General features: G+C 36.2%; 1 protein-coding gene across 2 annotated transcripts in view; it reads left to right on the forward strand.

The window, feature by feature from the left end:
* Window positions 1-21310, forward strand: part of BCHE (butyrylcholinesterase) — a 71594-nt gene that overhangs the window by 34722 nt on the left and 15562 nt on the right. The window lies entirely within an intron of this gene.

Below are 21310 nucleotides of genomic sequence, written 5' to 3' on the forward strand. Positions count from 1 at the left end.
TTTCTCTTGCTTATGCCAAAAAATTCAAGATCAATATTGATCATCATTCTCCATAGCCAGTTAATTAGTAAATTCTGTCAACTTGACCTTTAGAAAAATAACCAAGTCAGAATTATTTTTAAGAGTTTACATTGTTTATAATTATTATGCCCATTACATATTTAGTAATTTAGAATAGTCAGAAATATAGTCTGTGAATTGGATGATATTAAGAGATTATTGTTAAATAAATTGATTAAGTGTGAGAGTGTTGTTTTGGCTCAGTAACAATATGACCTTTTTTTTAGACGTGCATACTAAATTTCTTAGCTGTACAATATCATAGCATCTGTACTACAGAATTAAACAAGTGAATAGAATGAGTTAGAAACTCATTGCAACTTCCTACCCACTTAGATTTTTCCTTAGCATGTATTTACTTAACTGATTGATCTTGCTCATCTTTCTCTCTTTCACCAAAATGTAAGCTCTAAAAAGATGGGACTTTTCATTTATTTTGTTTGCAACTATATTCCCAGTACCTACGACATTATTAGGCACACAACAGGTAGTCAATGAATACTTTTTGAATATATGAGTAATTATTTATTAGATGGATTATTCCCACCTTCCCAATCTCTAAATCTTCCCAGAGCTAAGTTCTTAGATCTCTTTTCTTCTCTTTTCCTGAACTCTTCCTTAAAGAAAAAAAAAAAAATTATCTATTGGCCGGGCGTGGTGGCTCACACCTGTCATCCCAACACTTTGGGAGGCTGAGGCGGGGGTGAATCATGAGGTCCAGAGATCCAGACCATCCTGGCTAATATGGTGAAATCCCGTCTCTACTAAAAATACAAAAAAAGTAGCCAGGTGTGGTGGCGGGCGCCTGTAGTCCCAGCTACTCGGGAGGCTGAGGCAGGAGAATGGCGTGAACCTGGGAGGCAGAGCTTGCAGTGAGCCAAGAGCCTGCACTGCACTCCAGCCTGGCCGACAGAGCGAGACTCCGTCTCAAAAAAACAAAACAAAACAAAAACAGGCAAAAAAACAAAATCATTTGTTTCTAAATCATTTGTTTTTGTGACATTAAACATCATGTAAATGCTCATGAATTTATATCTCTGTAAATGTCTCCTTCATTAACAAGTTACAAAAAAAACCAATTTTGCTATTTTTAAAATTTTTCCCCATTCCACATCAGCAAATTCCTATCATCTTGACCTTCAAAATGGATCTGAAAGTAACTTAGGTCTCGTTATCTTCAGAACTAAAAGCCTAATCTGAGCCACCAAGGTATCTTTTCTGGTTTACTACAATAGCCAGTCTCCCTGGTCCCACCTTTTTCTCTTCATAGTTTATTCTCCTCCCTATGTTAGAGCGATCCTTTCAAAATATAAGCCAGATCTTAGCACTGCCTGGTTAATAACTCTTCAGTGATTTTTTTATTTTATCTTGAATAAAATCTAAATTTCTTATCATTATCTAAATGGGCCCATATGACAAATTCTTTGACAATCTCTGATAAAATAATCTCTCTGCTCACTATACTCCAACCAACTTGGTCTCCTTCATATCACTTATTGCAAATTAATGGATAAATATGCTCTGATAATTTGAATAACTTCATGCAAATTCAACCAGCTTTTAGTAGCAGACTCCAGTTGCAAAGCTAGTGATTCCAAACCATGCAAAATACAGTTCTCACCTCAGAGTCTAATGTGCTACTGGAAACAAGTTGGGGACATTAATGAAATTACAGAATATAAAATGCAGGGGCTGCGGACAGTGAAGGTTAATATAGCATGGTTCTGCAACACTGAAGTGGGTAATAGCTAAATATAGGTGTGTATGCAGTGTGTGTAATATTATGACTAGACCTCAGGAAGACATCGTGGATGAAAGAATGTGGAGACACAGATGTGAATCACCATGTGTAAGTATAATTAGAAACAAAAACGGATACATTTGTCAAAATAGTGTATAGAGAAAAGAAATTTGGGGCGAGGTTATGTCTTGGGAACTCAGAATCCGAATCATAGTTTGATTTTTTACTTTTTATAACATTTAAGTAGTAAGGTCTTACTTGTTTCTGGAATACTAGATCAACATAACAGCAATTTCTTTCTTTCTTTCTTTCTTTTTTTTTTTTTCTTCAGGCAGAGTCTTGCTTTGTTGCCCAGGGGATGGAGCGCAGTGGTGCTATCTCAGCTCGCTGCAACCCTGCTTCCCGGGTTCAAGCAATTCTCCCACCTCAGCCTCTCAAGTACTTGGGATTACAGGCACCCACCACCACACCTGACTAATTTTTGTATTTTTGGTAGAGACAGGGTTTCTCCATGTTGGCCAGGCTGGTCTTGAACTCCTGACCTCAGGTGATCCGCCCACCTCGGCCTCCCAAAATGGTGGGATTGCAGGTGTGAGTCACCACACCAGGCCAAAATAACAGTAATTTTAAAGGTGAAAAAGGGACATATATATCTTTAATACAATCTTTGGTTGGTAAATTTAAAAATCCTGAAAATCAGACTGGTACCATCTGCTACATGGATGTGTCTACTAATTACCAAAATTTCTCCTCATTCTAATTTTTCTTCCTATTGAGAATCATTGATTTATAGTGTTAAAAGGAAATGCTTTAGGAAAACTAAATTTAACAGGTTACTTGAGCAAATAATGATTCATGAATTGGTCAGCACTCAAAAACAGAAGAAGGTTCAGAGACCTATTCCCAACAGCTTATGACTGGCTAAAATGGTAGTAGCAAAACAGGTACAGCCTAAAAATAAATAAATACTTTAACTAAAAACTATTTTATGGCTAAAACTCTTATCATTATATAAACAATATAAAAAATATTGTGACTTACTGGTAAATGCATGCCTGAAAGAATACACTTCCTAGAAAAGAATTGGAATGATGATTCTTAAAATTATAAACATTTTTTAAAATGTAATACTATTTACTTTAATTATTTTTAATTAAATTGCTAAAAATATGTTTTATTACTTTCAAAAAATATTAAAATAATTCAGGTTAGATGTTAAAAACCGAAACACACCTTTAAGTATGAATTTCTTGGGTTTTTTCACTTTCAAAGAAAACACCTTGACTTTTAATTGAATTTCCAACATAATATGATGCATCAAAAAGAGCACGGCATTAGAGGAAAACAGCTTGATTTTGAAGGTGCGTTTGCCACATAGTTGCCAAGTTAATTGTTCCCTCTATGTCCATATTTTTCTAATAAAACCTGCCTCACATGGTTATTGTGTAAACTTGCCCAGTGAGTAATATGTATATATGTATTTTATTGTATGTGCAAATAGATCTCGGTATACCTACAGATGAGTCTGTAAGCAACAGCTAGATTGGTAATAGGATGGTATTGTAGCTGTCTTCATTAAAGTCCCTGCCTCTGCTTCATTATCTTCTTCTTCCTTTGATAGTTTCCATTTATTAAATGTTTCATTAAAATCCAAGCAGGGTTCTAAGTGTTCCAGATAGATTTTGCATGTAGTTTTTATAACCACTCTGTGTAAAATGCATTAATATCCCTATTTTACAAGTAAAGCAACTGATGATTGGAAGTTTAGGTGACACAATTAACATTTTTTAAAATATTTTAATTTTTGTGGGTTACTTTTTCCACCTGTGTGTCTTGATTGTAAAATATTATTTTAAATTGTGGTACCTAAAATAATACCTTAGGAATCCTAAAATCAGGAAAACAAGAGTTAAACATAAGATGAATATACTGTTGGCAGGGATACTTCTCATCTTTCTTATAAAGTTACCATGCTCGGTGTAGTAAGTAAACATTATCCGAAAAGACATTTTCTAATTTCTAGTTTCAAAATCTTTCTATTTATTTATTTTTATAATGTGTATTATATGTTTTGTTCCATATTTCATAATTATGTATTTATACAAAATGCAAAAAAGCAAATCTCGTTACAATATTTCTGTAGCTGTAATTATAAAGAGGTATAAAATTTAATAAAACAAGATGCTTCCGATTCTTCAGCATTCCCTCGGATAGACATTTTTGAATGAAAGTCATGAGATTGTTTCCAAGGTACACTGCCCTTAAATCATAAGTTATTAAATAATAGCTTTCAGTATAAAATAATTACCCTTGCCGTTTTCATTATGGCACATCTGCCTTGGACATAAGAAACGAAATCCTGTGACTGACTTAGTTGCAATTAGCAAGGCATTCAGAAATCACACTCATCACTATCATTTCAGAAGAGTCTAGAAGGAATTGCTTGTGCTATATTTAGCATGCATGAGAGCTGCAAAGTCCAGTCTGTTCATCTTTTTCACGTTTCTGTTTGTTTGGAAAAGCTAGAAAGCTGTAGCCAAAAAGGGCAGGAAGGAAGGTTGGTTTTCAATACCCTTCTTCAGTTCAACTGAGAACTCTTTTCTATGACTCAATAGTCAGTTCCAAATTACCACATTTTTTAAAAAAAATTGGTTATCATGCTTGTATTTTCTTCATAGATGATATTACTACCTTAATTCATATCTATTAATCAATTTATTATTTATCTCCAGTCATTAAACTGATGGAGCTCAGCAACCAGTGACTTATAGGTTCTGTTTACTGTTATATCCATTGCCCACATTCCTGGCACATGTCAGGCAATAAAATTCAATTATTGAATAACAAACAGTTTCCTGAAAAAAAGTCAGTTCAGTTTTTTTATTGTGGATTTTTAAAAAATCAACAGAATACTGGCCTCATATGCTATTTCTCCAGAAAAGAGTAATCTAATTTTTTCACAATAAAGAGGTTATCTTAAGTCTTGAGGTCTATATATACGGAGAGAGAGCAGCAATAGTGAATACATCTGGCATCAAGTACAACTAAAATTATGTCATAGGGAGAATTTAAATCTATTCTACAGGAAAAATAGAGAATCCCTGGGTAAAATTTATGGAGATATTGTTTAGCTTAGTATTATATTTGTTATTAATAAAGACACAGTTCTCTTTGAGAAAAAAAATAAAAATAGCCCCAGGGCCTGGAATTCTAGTAGGGCCTGAATGCAGGTCTGTTTTTCCAACTAGATTTAGTAATGAATAAAGTTATCAGGGATTGGAATGACTTTGTTTAGATTGTGACACATATTCCATTATTAAAAGTGAAAAAAACAGAAGTTAGAATAGCTTTGTGCAGATATTCTAGAGAGAATAAAACACTGAATGGAAGATTAGACAATATTACTTCAAGATAACTTTAAATTCTTTTAAATGGCCTAATATTATTTTGGATTAAAAAAAGTATTCAAGTAACAGAAAAAAAGTTTGGAGAAAAGAATACCCAGAAAAGTGCTACCTGAAATAATTTAAGAATAGAAATCTTTGATTATAAAATATTTCTGATTGCATGCTAATAAAGTACTTCCATGAGAAATAATTGAAGGCTAAATGGGACATTGTAACACTTTCAAATAGTAGAAAATATGGATGGGATATTTTTAACTTACTAACGATTAGTAAAATAATTGGGAAAAAAGAATTATGGAAAAATAACATGTCATTTTATATGGTAGGTAGCAAACATATCTTTATTGTTACCTTTCTAATATTAATATAGATTTGAAATTATTTTGGTTAAAGGTTTTCACCAATTAGCTAAGTATCTGAAATGTTTTATTAAAATGAAATAAGATTATTTTGTGTGTATCACCATTTTAATTATTACAAATTCAATGTTCAATGCTCACTTTGAAAAATTCATTAAGCATGATTTAGGCTCGAGTCTGTATGTATGTTTATGGTAATAAAACTAATTTACCGGCCAGGCACGGTGGCTCAAGCCTGTAATCCCAGCACTTTGGGAGGCCAAGGCAGGCGGATCACGAGGTCAGGAGAGGAGACCATCCTGCCTAACACGGTGAAACCCCGTCTCTACTAAAAGTACAAAAAACTAGCCGGGCGAGGTGGCGGGCGCCTGTAGTTGCAGCTACTCGGGAGGCTGAGGCAGGAGAATGGCGTAAACCCAGGAGGCGGAGCTTGCAGTGAGCCGAGATCACGCCACTGCACTCCAGCCTGGGTGACAGAGCGAGACTCCGTCTCAAAAAATAAAAATAAATAAATAAATAAATAAATAAACTGACTTGCAATATTTATTTGTTGTGCTGACAGCTTCCTCCATAAATAGTGTCATTGCTGTCTGTGGACCTTAAAGTGGCACATTTGGTTGTTACATCTTACTTTCCCTATATACAACATCATTTATGTAGACCTACAAATAAAATTAAATACACATAGATATATTTTAAATTTTAGCTTCACTAAATTCATTATATTACCTAAAATCCCCTCTTTGCACATTAGACACTGTGCGTATTATACATAAAATGACAATAGGTTCAACACCTTAAAGTTTTTAACCTAAATTCACTACTAGGCAGGAGTGTAGGTTCATAAAAGGAACTTCAACTAAAATAACATACAGTTTTTCTAAAGCAGGAAGAATATGTAAGGCAATTATATTCTCATTATTCCAAGATGAGATCTGTGCCATTTGGAAGGAAACACAATGCTAAATACAGAGAAAATATTTTGAAAATTGGATAGGATTTTCTTAAAGATTTCAAATAAAATAGAAAAAAATTATTTCAACTTAAAAGTTGAAAAATGTTTTATTCATCAAAGTTTACCAAGTTATCTGTAAGATGATACAAGTATGTGTTTTGAATAAGTAGTAAAGAAATAAGGAGACGAGATAGTCACCCACAGCCACAGATATTATCCTAAAAACTGTATTATTTGTAATTCTATCGTAGAAGGTGAAATTTTTTTATATTCTGTTTGTATCTCTGTATGCAACTATATACTCTAGTTTTTTGTTTGTTTGTTTTGTTTTACAAAATCTGCATGAGAAGACTGCTTTCTTCTTTTTTGTTGGGATGGGGAGCTCATTATGTTGCCCAGGCAGATCTAGAACCCTAGGACTCAAGCAATCCTTCTAACTCAGTCCAGCCTCCCAATTAGCTAGGATTACAAGCATACACAACAACACTAAGCAAAATTGCTTTTTATTGGGAAACAGTAATTTTTTTTTTAATATTAATGTTGAGGTACTTAGTTGAAACCATGAAAACACCAGATTTATGTTTTTGACATTGTAGGCTTTGAGATTTGAAAATTCACCTACCTCAGCCATTCAGGTTGTGTGACATTGGACATTCTCAGCTTCCTTATCTATATAATGTGAATAATAAAATTGCCTCTTTCAAATAATCATAGTTAATGTTAACTGAGTTTTTGCATAAAAAGTGCTTAGTTCAGTGTCTAATAGATACAAAATTTCTAATAAATGTTTTTAAAGTATATTCTTTTTTTTTTCTTTTTTTTTTTTTTTTTGAAACGGAGTCTCGTTCTGTCGCCCAGGCTGGAGTGCAGTGGCCGGATCTCGGCTCACTGCAAGTTCTGCCTCCCGGGTTTACGCCATTCTCCTGCCTCAGCCTCCGGAGTAGCTGGGACTACAGGCGCCCGCCACCTTGCCCGGCTAGTTTTTTTGTATTTTTAGTAGAGACGGGGTTTCACCATGTTAGCCAGGATGGTCTTGATCTCCTGACCTCGTGATCCGCCGGTCTCGGCCTCCCAAAGTGCTGGGATTACAGGCTTGAGCCACCGCGCCTGGCCTAAAGTATATTCTTCTTAAATTTACTCATATACCTCTGAAACAGATCTCAAACAACTTCAAAATATCTTAGCCAACATCCACACCAGTTGTTTAGAAGAGAAAATACACACACACACACACACACACACACACACACACACACACACAGAGTTTGTTTTTTTGTTTGAAAGGATACACTGTAGTTTCAAGGATACACTGCAGTACAATTCTAATCACTTTAAAAGTTCATTCTGATACAATTAGTCTAATGGCTTACTTACTTAGGTAAAACCTTTACCAAACAGCCTTTTGTCAAACATTGACTCTATGCAAGGCTACAAGAGTCAACAAAACAGACATTTTGTCTGCTATTATGGAGCCTTAAAGTCTAATGGAGGTGATTAGCCAAATATAGGGACCTCCAGTGAATAGTGATATAAAGTCAATAACTTTGAATTCAAGAATATTTATTTGATATGCTGAAACTACCCATTAAAGAAAAACATCACAATTAAGTTTTCGTATAATTTTCCTGGAGTATTATTTCCCAGGTCTTTTCTAATATTTAAGTATTCATTTAAAAATCAAGCTATTTTAAGATTTGTATGTGCTACTACAAAACTAAGTTTCCAGGACATTTTTTTGGCAATTCCTAGGCTCATTCCTGAAACTGTGGGCTTGCTGCCATCAATTCTGTGGCACAGACTAACGCAAACAGAAGTGAATAAGAGCAAAACTGATAGAATTTGGAAGACTCAAAAAAGAAGCCAATTTGTTTCAAGTTTGAGATTATTTTCTTATCTATAATTAATGCAAAGTCTGCACCCTTATTAAAATAAGTGTTCTAGTGCCATTATTTGAAAGTACGTTTGAGCTCTCTACAGATCATTAGGCTGTCACTCCTCTGGGATTCATATGATCACATCCAAATGATAACAGTTGCTTTGCTGTCACTAGAAAATGAAAATGGGTACAAACATAATGCATCTTCACATTTAGAAATTAGGGAAGACATCTGGATGTACTTGCTTAGCTAATGAATAAATGGAAAAATGGAAGAATAAAGGAAGGAGTGAAGGAAGAAAGGAGAGACGGGAGGGAGGGAGGAAGGGAGGAAGGGAGGAAGGGAGGAAGGGAGGAAGGAAGGAAGGAAGGAAGGAAGGAAGGAAGGAAGGAAGGAAGGAAGGAAGGAAGGGAGGGAGGGAGGGAGGGAGGGAGGGAGGGAGGGAGGGAGGGAGGGAGGGAGGGAGGGAGGGAGGGAAAAAAATGTCTAATTTTCTTTAATACGATTTCGTATTCAGCCCAATTCATTTTCTGGAGTTGGAGGAGGCTAAACATTGCCTAGTGTCCCTGTTTAACTCACCAGCTAATTATGCAAACCTTTATATCCAAACAATGCAGAGGAAAGAAGACAGAATGATCTTCCAGACCATGAAAGCTTTGTTCATCCATCATACCAACAGTGTACTAAAGATCTTAGAGATCTTTTGTCTGGCAACTCTTTAACCTTTCAGCTGATGAATAACTGAAGATGTGCAATACAAAGAAATTACTAGAAGAGAACTGTGCACTGGGAATCAATTCGTTTTCATGACTCTATCCAACTACTTTAGTGAAGTATTTAGGAGAGTGGGTTAAGTACACAAGCCTCTTTTAAATACTTATTAAGATTAAAATGTTCTCATAATAAATAAAAATGTGCTTTAAGTGGGCACTTGATCCCCAGTTAGAAATTTAGGATTAAAAAAACACAGTACATCTCAGCAACGGTGAAAATTTTGATTTGGATTAAAATCAAATCTACGTGAAGATTTTGATTTGGATTAAAAAGAGAAACATATTTCTGTGTGCTTAAGGCGTTTTTTACTCCATTTTATTTCCTGAACAGAACAGAGCTTAACAATACTAATTGACAACAATGAACAAGACTCTTCATTAGGACCTAGTAATAAAACAAATGATTAGAGTAAGGTAGGACTCCTGATACCAGAAATCACTCAAGAAGTCTCACCTTATATGCAGGGTTCAGTTTTGCATTTTTGTTTATATGTTTTCATTTCCCCCTAAAACAAAATATTTCTTTCTTACTTATGAGGCATCCACTTTGATAACACATGCCAAGCTATATTATATCATAATCGGTCTTTGCTTATTTCTAGTGATGAAGCCTCATCCCATATTTTTGCGTGAACTACAGCTGTTAACTTTTCTTAAAGTTTGAAAATTATGTGCAGCTGATATGTCATCTTCCTACTATTTAACTGAAGTGTAATTTGTTCCTCTTTATTAGAGCTGAATAAAAATGTCTTCTTTTTTTATTTCCTAGAAAGTTTAGCACATTGAAATGTTTTGCCTTTGATCAAATTTGTGTACAGGATTATACAGATTATATATTTCCTGTAGGGTTCTTCTCTCCTCCTCTCCTCTCCCTTTCTCTTCCCTTCTTTTTTCTCATAAAAACCTATATCCAGCCTGGGCGCGGTGGCTCACGCCTGTAATCTCAGCACTTTGGGAGGCCGAGGCGGGCGGATCACAAGGTCAGGAGATCGAGACCACAGTGAAACCCCGTCTCTACTAAAAATACAAAAAATTAGCCGGGCGCGGTGGCGGGCGCCTGTAGTCCCAGCTACTCAGGCGGCTGAAGCAGGAGAATGGCATGATCCCGGGAGGCGGAGCTTGCAGTGAGCCGAGATCACCCCACTGTACTCCAGCCTGGGCGACAGAGCGAGACTCTGTCTCAAAAAAAAAAACAAAAAACAAAAAACAAAAACCTATATCCAAATTCTCCGTGAAGCTGAGAATGTATTCCAATCCACAAGTTAGGAATGATGAAACAGTAAAAGTTCAATAAGCAGCTTGGCCATGGACTCTTATAGCACAGTATATTTAGATATGAGAAATCATCCTTAGTTAATTTCTGAATTTTTGCAAATTTCTAAGGTATGTTATTATAAACCTGTCCCTCTGGGTACCTTGCTTCCTGCCTAAAAATAACAAACCTTATTATTTAACAAAGATAGAAAAACTGAACAAACTATAATGAATCTAGGGAATTGTTTTTCAGTAATCATTTTTCTCATTTCTACCGTTAGCAATAGAAATATCTGGAGATGGGAGGAAGCAACTAATAAAAGTGAAGTAGATTTAGATATTTGCATTAAATATAATCTAAGTTGCAAATAATCCTCTTATAGTCTCTATTCATAGCTGTATTATACAGTTCACATTGCTTTAGCAACTAATTTTTTCTGCCTTTATTACATCTTCCAGAAAACAAAAATACAGTTATAAAGACCTTCTTAACAAACCATAGTAAGTCAAGATGGAGAATATAAGTGGGCCTTGAAAACTCTGAGTTAGATTTTAGTTTGTGAACAGGCTTAAGAGATATTCATCTATAAAATGATGCCTCATTAGCAGATGAAGCAAGTTGAAGTCAAACGTTGTGCTATCTCACCGCACCTGAAGAATCAGTGTGAGTTTTTAGTCAATGTGAGTTTTAGAAGATTAATATTTACAGGACATTTTACTTTAACACATGAGAAAAGGTTATTTTCTCTTTTTTAATAAAGTGAAAAGTTTTGTTTTAGAACTATTAGTGAATTGATCCAACATACATCCAAAGTTCCGAAAGCTACTCACTTCTCATTGCAAAAAGCATTTTTTCAATGCATACTTTCCTAGGTTTATCGTAGGCACTGGGCATGAATAACTAAGATAGATTTTTTTCTGAAGCTCAACATATAAGTTTTTAATTTATACAACTTGACATTGTTAAGTGTTTCATTTGTATCTTATAATATAAAATAAAATTTTATATAAATGATATTTGTTCAGTTATTTTGGGTATTTCTAATATTCGACTTACAGAATACACAGACGCACACACACGTTTGGCTGCTCTGTAAGCTGAAAGCTTGTGTGCCTCTAAAACTCGTATGTTGAAATGTTAACTCCCACTGTGATGGTATTAGGTAATAGTGTGTCAGGAATTGGTGGGTTCTTGGTCTCACTGACTTCAAGAATGAAGCCGCAGACCCTCGCGATGTTACAGTTCTTAAAAATAGTGTGTCTGGAGTTTGTTCCTTCAGACGTTCAAATGTGTCTGGAACTTCTTCTTTCTGCTGGGTTCGTGGTCTCACTGTCAGGAGTGAAGCTGCTGCAGACCTTCATGGTAAGTGTTAGAGCTCTTAAAGGCAGCGCGTCTGGAGTTGTTAGTTCCTCCCCCGTGGGTTCGCGGTCTCGCTGGCTTCAGAAGTGAAGCTGCAGACCTTCGCAGTAAGTGTTACAGCTCATAAAGGCAGCGTGGACCCAAAGAGTGAGCAACAGCAATATTTCTTGCAAAGAGCCAAAGAACAAAGCTTTCATGATTCAAAAAGCGACCAGAGTAGGTTACCACTGATTGACAGACTGGGGCAGACTGCTTTTATTCCCTTATCTGGCCCCACCCACATCCTGCTGATTGGTCCATTTTACAAAGAGCTGATTGGTCCATTTTGACAGCATGCTGATTGGTGCGTTTACAATCCTTGAGCTAGACACAGAGTCACAGAGTGCTAGTTAGCTAGATACAGAGCACCAACCAATGTACTCACAAACCCTGAGCCAGACACAGAGTGCTGACTGGTGCATTCACAAACCCTGAACTAGACACAGAGTGCTGATTGGTGCATTTACAATCCTTGAGCTAGACAGAGTCACAGAGTGCTAGTCCTCCAAGTCTCCACTAGGTTAGCTAGATACAGAGTGCTGATTGGTGCACATACGATCCTCCCCCTAGATATAAACATTCTCCAAGTCCCCATCCAGTTCAGGAACCCAGCTGGCTTCACCCAGTGGATCCTGCACAGGGGCTGCAGGCGGAGCTGCCCGCCAGTCCAGAGCCGCCTCTGCACCCCTCAGCCCTTGGGCTGTGGATGGGACCAGCTGCCATGGGCACCAGAGAGAGGCAGCTCAGACATGGCAGGGTGCAGGTCCCGAGCCCTGTCCGGCCAGAAAGCAGCTAAGGCCTGGCGAGAATTTGAGTGCTGCACTGGCAGGCCGGCACTGCTGGGGGACCCGGCACAACCTCTGCAGTTGCTGGCCCAGGTACTGAGCCCCTCACTGCCCTGGGCTGGCGGCACCGGCTGGCCGCTCCGTGTGCTGTGCCCTGGAGCCCACCCGTGGGAACTCGCACTGGCCGGCGAGCGCAGCCCGCAGCCCCAGTTCCCACCTGCGTCTCTCTCTGGACACCTCCCCACAGGCAGAGGGAGGTGGCTCTGGACTCAGCCAGCCCAGAGAGGAGCTTCCACGGTGCCGTGGAGGGCTGAAGAGCTCCTCAAGCGCTGCCAGAGTGGACTCCGAGGCTGAGGAGGCGCCAAGAGCGAGGGCTGCTAGCACATGGTCACGTGTCATTAGGAGGTGAGGCCTTGGGAAGGTGATTAGGTGGTGAGGGCAGAGTCCTCATGAGTGAGATTAGTGCTTTTATATCAGAGATCTAAAATAACTCCCTTCTCCCTTCTATGTGAGGGCACAGCAAAAAGACTGCTGTCTATGAACCAAGAAGCTCTCTCATCAGACCCCAAATTTCCCAGTGCCTTGATTTTGAATTTCCCAGCTTCCAGAATATGAGACATCAATTTCTGTTGTCTATAAGCTATCCAATTTATGGTATTCTGTTGTATCATCCCAAGCAGACTATGATAGCTTGTGTATATGTGTAAGTATGCAAAGAAAAAATGCATTTTTATTTTATCTTTAAAGATTCATCTTAGAAGCTTGTAGAAAACCATGAAATAAAAGGGTTTATAAAACTAACAAATTACCCAGGACATTGCCTTGTGGATTAAAATGGAACCAGCATGATTAAATTACTCGTAGTAATGCATTTGTGGGTTAATACTAACTTGCTCTAATAAAATTCAATGGATGTTAAATTCATTTTATTTGGATATATAGTTAACAATAAGTATTATAATTAATTTAATTTAATAAATCTGTGTAATTTTTTTTTTTTTTTTTTGAGATGGTGTGTCACTCTGTCGCCCAGGCTGGAGTGCAATGGCACAATCTCGGCTCACTGCAACCTCCGCCTCCCAGGTTCAAGCAATTCTCCTGCCTAAGCCTCCAGAGTAGCTGGGACTACAGGTGCACACCGCCATGCCTGGCTAATTTTTTGTACTTTTAGTAGAGATGGGGTTTCACCATATTGGTAAGGCTAGTCTGAAACTCCTTACCTCAGGCGATCCACCCGCCTTGGCCTCCCAAAGTGCTGGGATTACAGGAGTGCACATGGTAAAAAATAGTTTGCCTGTGAGACACTGAAAAGTTGTCCCAGGGTGTCTGATTGCCACAACAAATAGTTATTGGAAGCAGAATTTCACATTATTTGGTTTGGAGTACTGTTTTTCTTGAAAGTACAGAAATTGTCATCTGTGAACTATTTCCCATGTGGTAGTAGTTTTTAAACGTGAACATTTACTGTGAAGGACGAAGAGGTAACCACACATCAGTTGTGATGTTTCTTGCTTATTGTACCCATATTTCTTGCCTGCACACTATGAGTCAGGCACAATTTCAGGTTATCAACAAAACAATCAAATGATAGTTTGAATGAGACTTCTTAGCCTCTTATGAGAAAAAGGAAAAAGGACAGCTGAAGTACATGGAACAATATGAGGTGATAAACACTGACTACTTCAATTTGGTTCCCGAGGAAGGTCTGTCTGAAGAGATGGTAGGATGAGAATAGGACAAGGAGCTATGCTTTGGGGAAATATAGGCATTGTATATCCTATGAATTGTTATATTGCATTATGTGTGTTTTTAAATATTATAGCTGTGTTGAATTTTGTAAATTGAGTAACATTGTTAGTGTAACTGGGAGAATATTACATTTAAGAACTTAAGACCTAAAGCCATAAAATTACTAGAAGAAAACATAAGGAAAACACTATAGGACACTGATGTAGGAAAAGATGTTATGGCTAAGACTGTAAAAGCACAGGTAACAAAACCAAATTTAGACAAATGGGACGGTATTAAACTAAAAATGTCTTCACCACAAAGGAAACAATTAACAGAGAAAAGACACAACCTCCAGAATGTGAATAAGTATTTGAAAATCAATAAAAGACATTGTTTATAGGAAAAGTAAGATAAAACAACCAAATGTGCCACTTGAAGGTGCTCAGACAGCAATGATACTACTTTTTGGAGGAAGATGTCAGCAAAACAAACATTTTAAATCAGTTTTTATTGCAATACACATACATACAGAATTGAGCCTATATCATGTTTAATGAATTTTTCAAAGTGAGCATCTAAGAATACTGAATTTGTCACCATTAAAATGGTGATACATACAAAATAATCTATTTTGTATTAGTAATCCATTTCAGAATCTTAATTAATTGGTGAAAACCTTTGACCAAAATAATTTCAAATCTATATTAATATTAGAGAGATAACAATAAAGATATGCTTGCTACCTTCCACATATAATGGAATGTTGTTTTTCAATAGTTCTTTTCTCCCAATTATTTTACTAATCATTACTAAGTAAAAATATCCCATTCATGTTTTCTATTATTTGGAAGTTTTATGATGTCTCATTTCAGTCCTCAAATATTTCTCATGGAAGCATTTTATTTTATTAGCATATAATCAGAAGTATTTTATGATCAAAGATTTTTTATTCTTAAATTGTTTCAGTTAACTGTTTTCTGGGTAATTTTTCCTAAAAGAAAATTTCTGTGACTTAAGTTGTTTTTTTTTTTTTTTTTAATCAAAAGTAATATTATGCCCTTTAAATGAATTTGAAGTTACCTTGAAATAATATTGTCTAATCTCCTATTCAGTACAAAGCTATTCTAAGTTCTGTTATCTTTTCATTTTTAATCATGGAATGTGTGTCACATTCTAGACAAGGTCATTCCAATAAAAAATACAAGTTAAATAAGAACTTGTGGATCTAATTGAAATGCAGAGATTCTATCAGTAAAATCAAGAGTAACTGCAAATTTCCAACTGCCTACTTACCATCTCCATTTGGATGTAAAATTTAACACGTGAACTTAACATGTGAACTCTTTATTTTATTTTATTTTATTTTATTTTATTTTATTTTACTTTATTTATTTTTTGAGACAGTGTCTTGCTCTGTCACCCAGGCTGGAGTGCAGTGGTGAGATCTCAGCTCACTGCAACCTCCGTCTCCCAAGTTCAAGCCATTCTCCTGCCTCAGCCTCCCAAGTAACTGGGATCTCAGGCATGCGCCACCATGCTTGGCTAATATAATTTTCATATTTTTAGTAGAGACAGGGTTTCACCATGTGGGTCACGCTGGTCTTGAACTCCTGACCTCAAGTGATCTGCCTGCCTTGGCCTCCCAAAGTGCTGGGATTGCAGGCATGAGCCACCATGTCCAGCCATGAACTCTTGATATTGCATTCCAAACATGCTCTTCTTGCAGTCTTTCCTATCTCAGCAATGTGAACTACATTCATTCTTCCAGTTTCTCAGGCCAGAAACTTTGGAGTCAACCTTGCCTGCTCCTTTCCTCTTTAATCTATCGGCCTAGTAACAACTCTAGCTACAAAATATACGTAAGATCTAATTCTTTCCATTTCTGCCACTACTACTCTAGTTCAAGTAACCATCAACTCTCACATAAATTATTTTAGTAGCCTCCTAATTGGTCTTCTTGAACCATCTGTAGTTTATTCCCAACACTACAGACAGATGATCTTTTAAACAATGTAAATGAGATCTTATGGTTTACTTTTTTCTCCCACCCCCCAAGATGGAGTCTTGCTCTGTCATCCAGTCTGCAGTGCCATGGCGTGATCTTGGCTCACTGCAACCTCCACCTCCTGGGTTCAAGCCATTCTCCTGCCTTAGCCTCCTAAGTAGCTGGGATTATAGGGGCCCGCCACCGTTCCTGGCTAATTTTTGTATTTTCATTAAAAACGTGGTTTCACCATGTTGGCCAGGGTGGTGTTGAACTCCTGACCTCCTGACCTACCCACCTCGGCCTTCCAAAGTGCTAAGGTGACAGGCGTGAGCCACCATGCCTGGTCAATCTTGTTCTTTCTTTGTGCAAACCTTCCAATTCCTCCCTTTCTTACTCTGAGTAGATGCAAAATACTTTTGAAGACATACATGGCACTAAGTAATGTGACCTTACTGTCCCCTCTCCAACCTCACCTCCTACACTCATTCCCTTGCTGCCTCTATTCTAGTCACACTGCCCCCCCCCCCCCCCCGCCCCCCGCGCGCTTTCCTTGGAAAACTCTAAGCAAACGTTTTTCTCATGATCATTGTTTTCCATCCCTTCTGCTGAAATACTATTTCCCCAAACAACTGTTTGGCTCATCCCTTTTCTCCTCAAGTCTTCACTTCATTTTCTATTAAATATTACAAAGCTCCCTTACCCAGAGCTACAGAAAGTGAAGTTTAATCTTCCAGTCTGCGAAATTGGTCCAAGATTTCTCACACCAGTCAGAAGTTTAGGGTCCGCATGGCTACCCTCACTTCAGACTAGCTGTTTACAAATATGGAGTCCCTCTGGACTCCCTCAGATTTTATAACTCACAAGAGCTTTTCACAGAACTCAGGAAAGCCCTGTAATTACAAATACAGTTTTCTTATAACAAAAATATATAAATTAGAACTAGCTGAGGATGAGACACGTAGAGCATCTTCGACTTAGAATGTTCCAAATGTAAAACTTCTCTCTTCTCAGAGATCTATTATCTTCATGACATCTATTGTGCTTATGTATCTATGGAGTATTGCCAATCTAGGAAGCTCACCTGAGCTTTGTATCTCTAGTTTTTATTGGGATTTTATTATTATGTATAGGCAAGATAGATTGAATCATTGCTCGCATGGTTAAAATCAGTCTTCAGCTCCTTCCCCTCCGTGGAGGTCAGGATGATATCACATAGCTAAAAGTCTCATCCCTCTAATAACATGGATGGTATTTCTGGCAGGGCTAGTTTCTACCCTAAGATGATCAGTGTGGCCATCCCCACCCTGAGTCATTTCATGAGCCTAAGTTATTATATACTCACCATAAGGCATCATGTTAGCATAAGCTATTATGTGTAACACAGTATTCCAAGTGTTTAGAGATTACATCGCAAGAACAAGAGACAGACGACAATCAGATGTTTTATTATGGACTCCCTCACCATCCCCCTGCCACACACACACTGATACTTACTCACCTGCCATTTCTATTTATCCCCATTCCTCATTTTATTATCACTAGCACCTGGTATCATCTGACATATTATATCATTTCTTTATTGATCTTATTTCTTGTCTTTCTCATCAAATAAAAATGGCAAGATAAACAAATTTCTATTTTGTATTTGTTGAATCTGTTATCACTCAAATAATACCTGACCTAGTACACACTTTATAAATATTGGTTGAACGAATGAATGAATCTGTTTTCTAAATTTAGGTCTTCTTATAGCCCTTCTATTCCTTATATTAAAATAGAATTTCATTTAAGTGACATGGAATGGAATCTATAAATATTTTAACGTTTTAAAAGTTTTTCAATATATTTTCTTCAAACCTCTTATGACAGTGAAAGATTTCATCTAAATTTTTAATATATAACTATTAACTATTAGCTTCATTTTACTAGATTTTAAAGCTAATTAAAATACATTCTCTCAAAAACTACTATAGCTTACTTAGAAATAACTGTCTCTGAATTCCTAAGGATAATTTCTATTCTCATTTTAGGCTTGGGTAGGCAATCCTAGGATTCTATAATTCCAAGAAAACTTTATTTTTGAAGCTAGATGCAGAATTTTTCTTCATATCAGGGCATCCTGAATCAATTGATGTCTTTTTCTTTAATCTGTTCATAAAATGAGTTATCAACTGTGTGCTCAAATATCAATGTCAAGCAAGTAATTTTCTGTAACACAGATGTTAAAGAAAGATACTCTCTGATTTTTTTGTTGTTAAATTAGCTGTGTCTTAAAACCTTTCAAACCTACATATGAAGAAAATTCTAATGGGTGATCTATAGAGCATTTTGGTATACTACAAGGTAGAAAAAGAACCTGATACTGATAAAAATAGAGCATATACAACTTCATGGAAAATTTTAATTATTACTATTTTGAAGTCTTTATTTTGTGATGAGAACAAAAACTTATTTGAGAAACAGCAAAGTCAAGATGCTTAAATTGATCTTATGATTTTGAGATTTAAAAATGTAATGCTTTGGAATTGTGTATAGTGGAAATATGTTGTATTTCACTAAGTGTTTAATTGATACAGACAGAAAGAATTGTCTCTCTTGTTACTTTGTAAGTCATGGAGATTTCTTCAAATTAGAGAATAAAATACTTCATCACTTCAATAGCTATTTCAATCTTTTGAAAACTGTATCCACATCTACAGGCAAAGGAATGTTATTATCTCTAAATTACAATTTGGTATGTCATGAGTTATTTCATAGGACAAAGTTTGTTAAATGAACACCGGCAGTGCTTTGCTCTTGAACTCAAGTACAAGTCAGCTCTGTTTAAGTCGCCATTCACAGAGGACAGAAATGAATGTGCAGTTAAAATGGCGCTATAAGTAAATTAGAGCAGAATTAGAAGAAAAGTGGGCAATTTAGGAACATAAGAATTGCTGTACTGAATCAGACCATCGGTTCTCCTGGTTTAATATCCAACCTCCAGCAGCTGTACTTGTTAGTTTCTACAGCTTTAAAAGAAAGAAAAAAGACTACATAATTTACCTAGACAAGTGTGCCATCTGTGATCTAGAGAAATTTTCTTCTTGACCTCTCTGAAATAATACCCTAAAGCAGGAGGTTTCAACTCTGCTATGATATTGGTTTAGCTTGAATAGCTCTGATTATTAATAATTCTTATTAAAATATCCCATTCCTCCAAAAAATAAACTAGTACATCAAGAAACTATTTGTCTGTAAAGCTCCTGAATTCATGGCTGAACATGTCTGCATCTGTGATAAAATACGAATATATGGTGCGTATTCAATATAAGTTCTTGATGCAAAAATCTGCCTCTTGATAACCATACTTTTACTTGTCCTTCCAAATTCTACTGGACTTAGAGACTTTGGCTAAACAAAACAAAGCAAAACAAACTTAGATCTGCTCATACTACTCCAAAATTTCTATCTATTAATAATATGCAGAAGATATCTGAATGATGAAGGATTTTTTGTGTTGAACTTTTAGAAAAGTTCAACTAAAGTTTTTCTTACATGATTTTGCATAAGGTTGAATAAGAGCAAGGAATGAATTACTTATCTTTGTCACTTTAATCTTTCGTTTATGTTAGAGAAGGCTGAAAAACTTGATTATTCTAAATACTCACCTTGAGATCAAAAATATTATGCTCACACTAGCCATTTAGTAGCCATTTAGTCAAAAGTTCCTCAAGAGTAGTAAATGCCTACAAGTTCGATTCTAAACAATTTTCCAGGGCTGTTAGACCTTAATGTGATAACACTAATATGCTAAGTACATAAATTCAATGGTATCTCCTTCTATCCTAGAATTAAACAAAACTAGTTTTTTCATCATTATTTGAACTAAGAAGTAGATTAATCATTAATGTCTATGTTAATTCTAACCCTTTTTCTAGCTTTCCCAGCTTTCCTTTCCAGTTCAGTTCCTTATTTCCTCTCTTTCAGTCAGATTCCCATTCCATAAGGTAATTTCCTTTCAAGCGTGTAATGACTGCTCCCTCTTCTGAACAATTTGTGGCCCTTTTTTTAGACTTGGTTTATGCTGTCTTATGTTGTAGTTCTTTGTTTCCCTGGGTTTTCATGCTTATAAATTCCCTGAGGAAAACTTTGTGTTTCATATTTATATTTCTAGAGCCTAGATCCGTGTCTAACTCATACTAATAACAAAGATATGTTATAAGGAAATCTACAGATGTAGTGACTGTGTAGAGGCACTTTAAAAAAATTTCTGAGTTCCTACTTGTGTGACCTTGGCATTAATATATTATTGAGTGCTATAAAGGCATCAATGAGCTCAACACTATAGCTATTGAAAAGATAAAGTCGAAAATTATCCATTTTCAAATCACAGCTATAAATATGGAAAATATCATGAAAAGATAATATAAAAGTTTTGAATGAGTTTAGACACATAAAATTGGAAAATAAAAGAATTCTGAGCAGAAGTAACAGCTGGAGCAAAGAGAAGAAATGAAAAACGGAGGGATTTACTGGGGAACTCTACCTAATTCCTATTGGCTGGGTTTATAAAAAGAATATCTGAAAATAAACTTGGAAATATGGGTGGTACCATGTTCATTAACCTTAATATGAAACCACTGAAGAATTATTGAAAGATTTTTAATTGGTAAACAGATCTAGGAGATGTTAGATAAACTTAAATGTGGGACTGAAAGAAGTTTCCTGGAGTAATGAGATTATTACATAATAAGATTTGTAATTGAACTTGGTATTAAATTCAGGCAGTATTAATAAGAGTATATAGGATGAAATAGATATAAAAGATGTGTAAGTGATATGATTCTTTATTGTGAAATGATTGGGTCTAAGATAAGGGAAGAGAATGAAACAAAAGTAGCACCACCCTTTGAGCACGTTTAACTGTGAATGAAGATATATTTTATTGAAATAACAAATTTTTTCTTCCAATATGTTAAGCAGAAATGCATATAAAAAATTCA

This window comes from Rhinopithecus roxellana, chromosome 1 (assembly GCF_007565055.1).
Source record: "Rhinopithecus roxellana isolate Shanxi Qingling chromosome 1, ASM756505v1, whole genome shotgun sequence".
NCBI lineage: Eukaryota > Metazoa > Chordata > Mammalia > Primates > Cercopithecidae > Rhinopithecus > Rhinopithecus roxellana.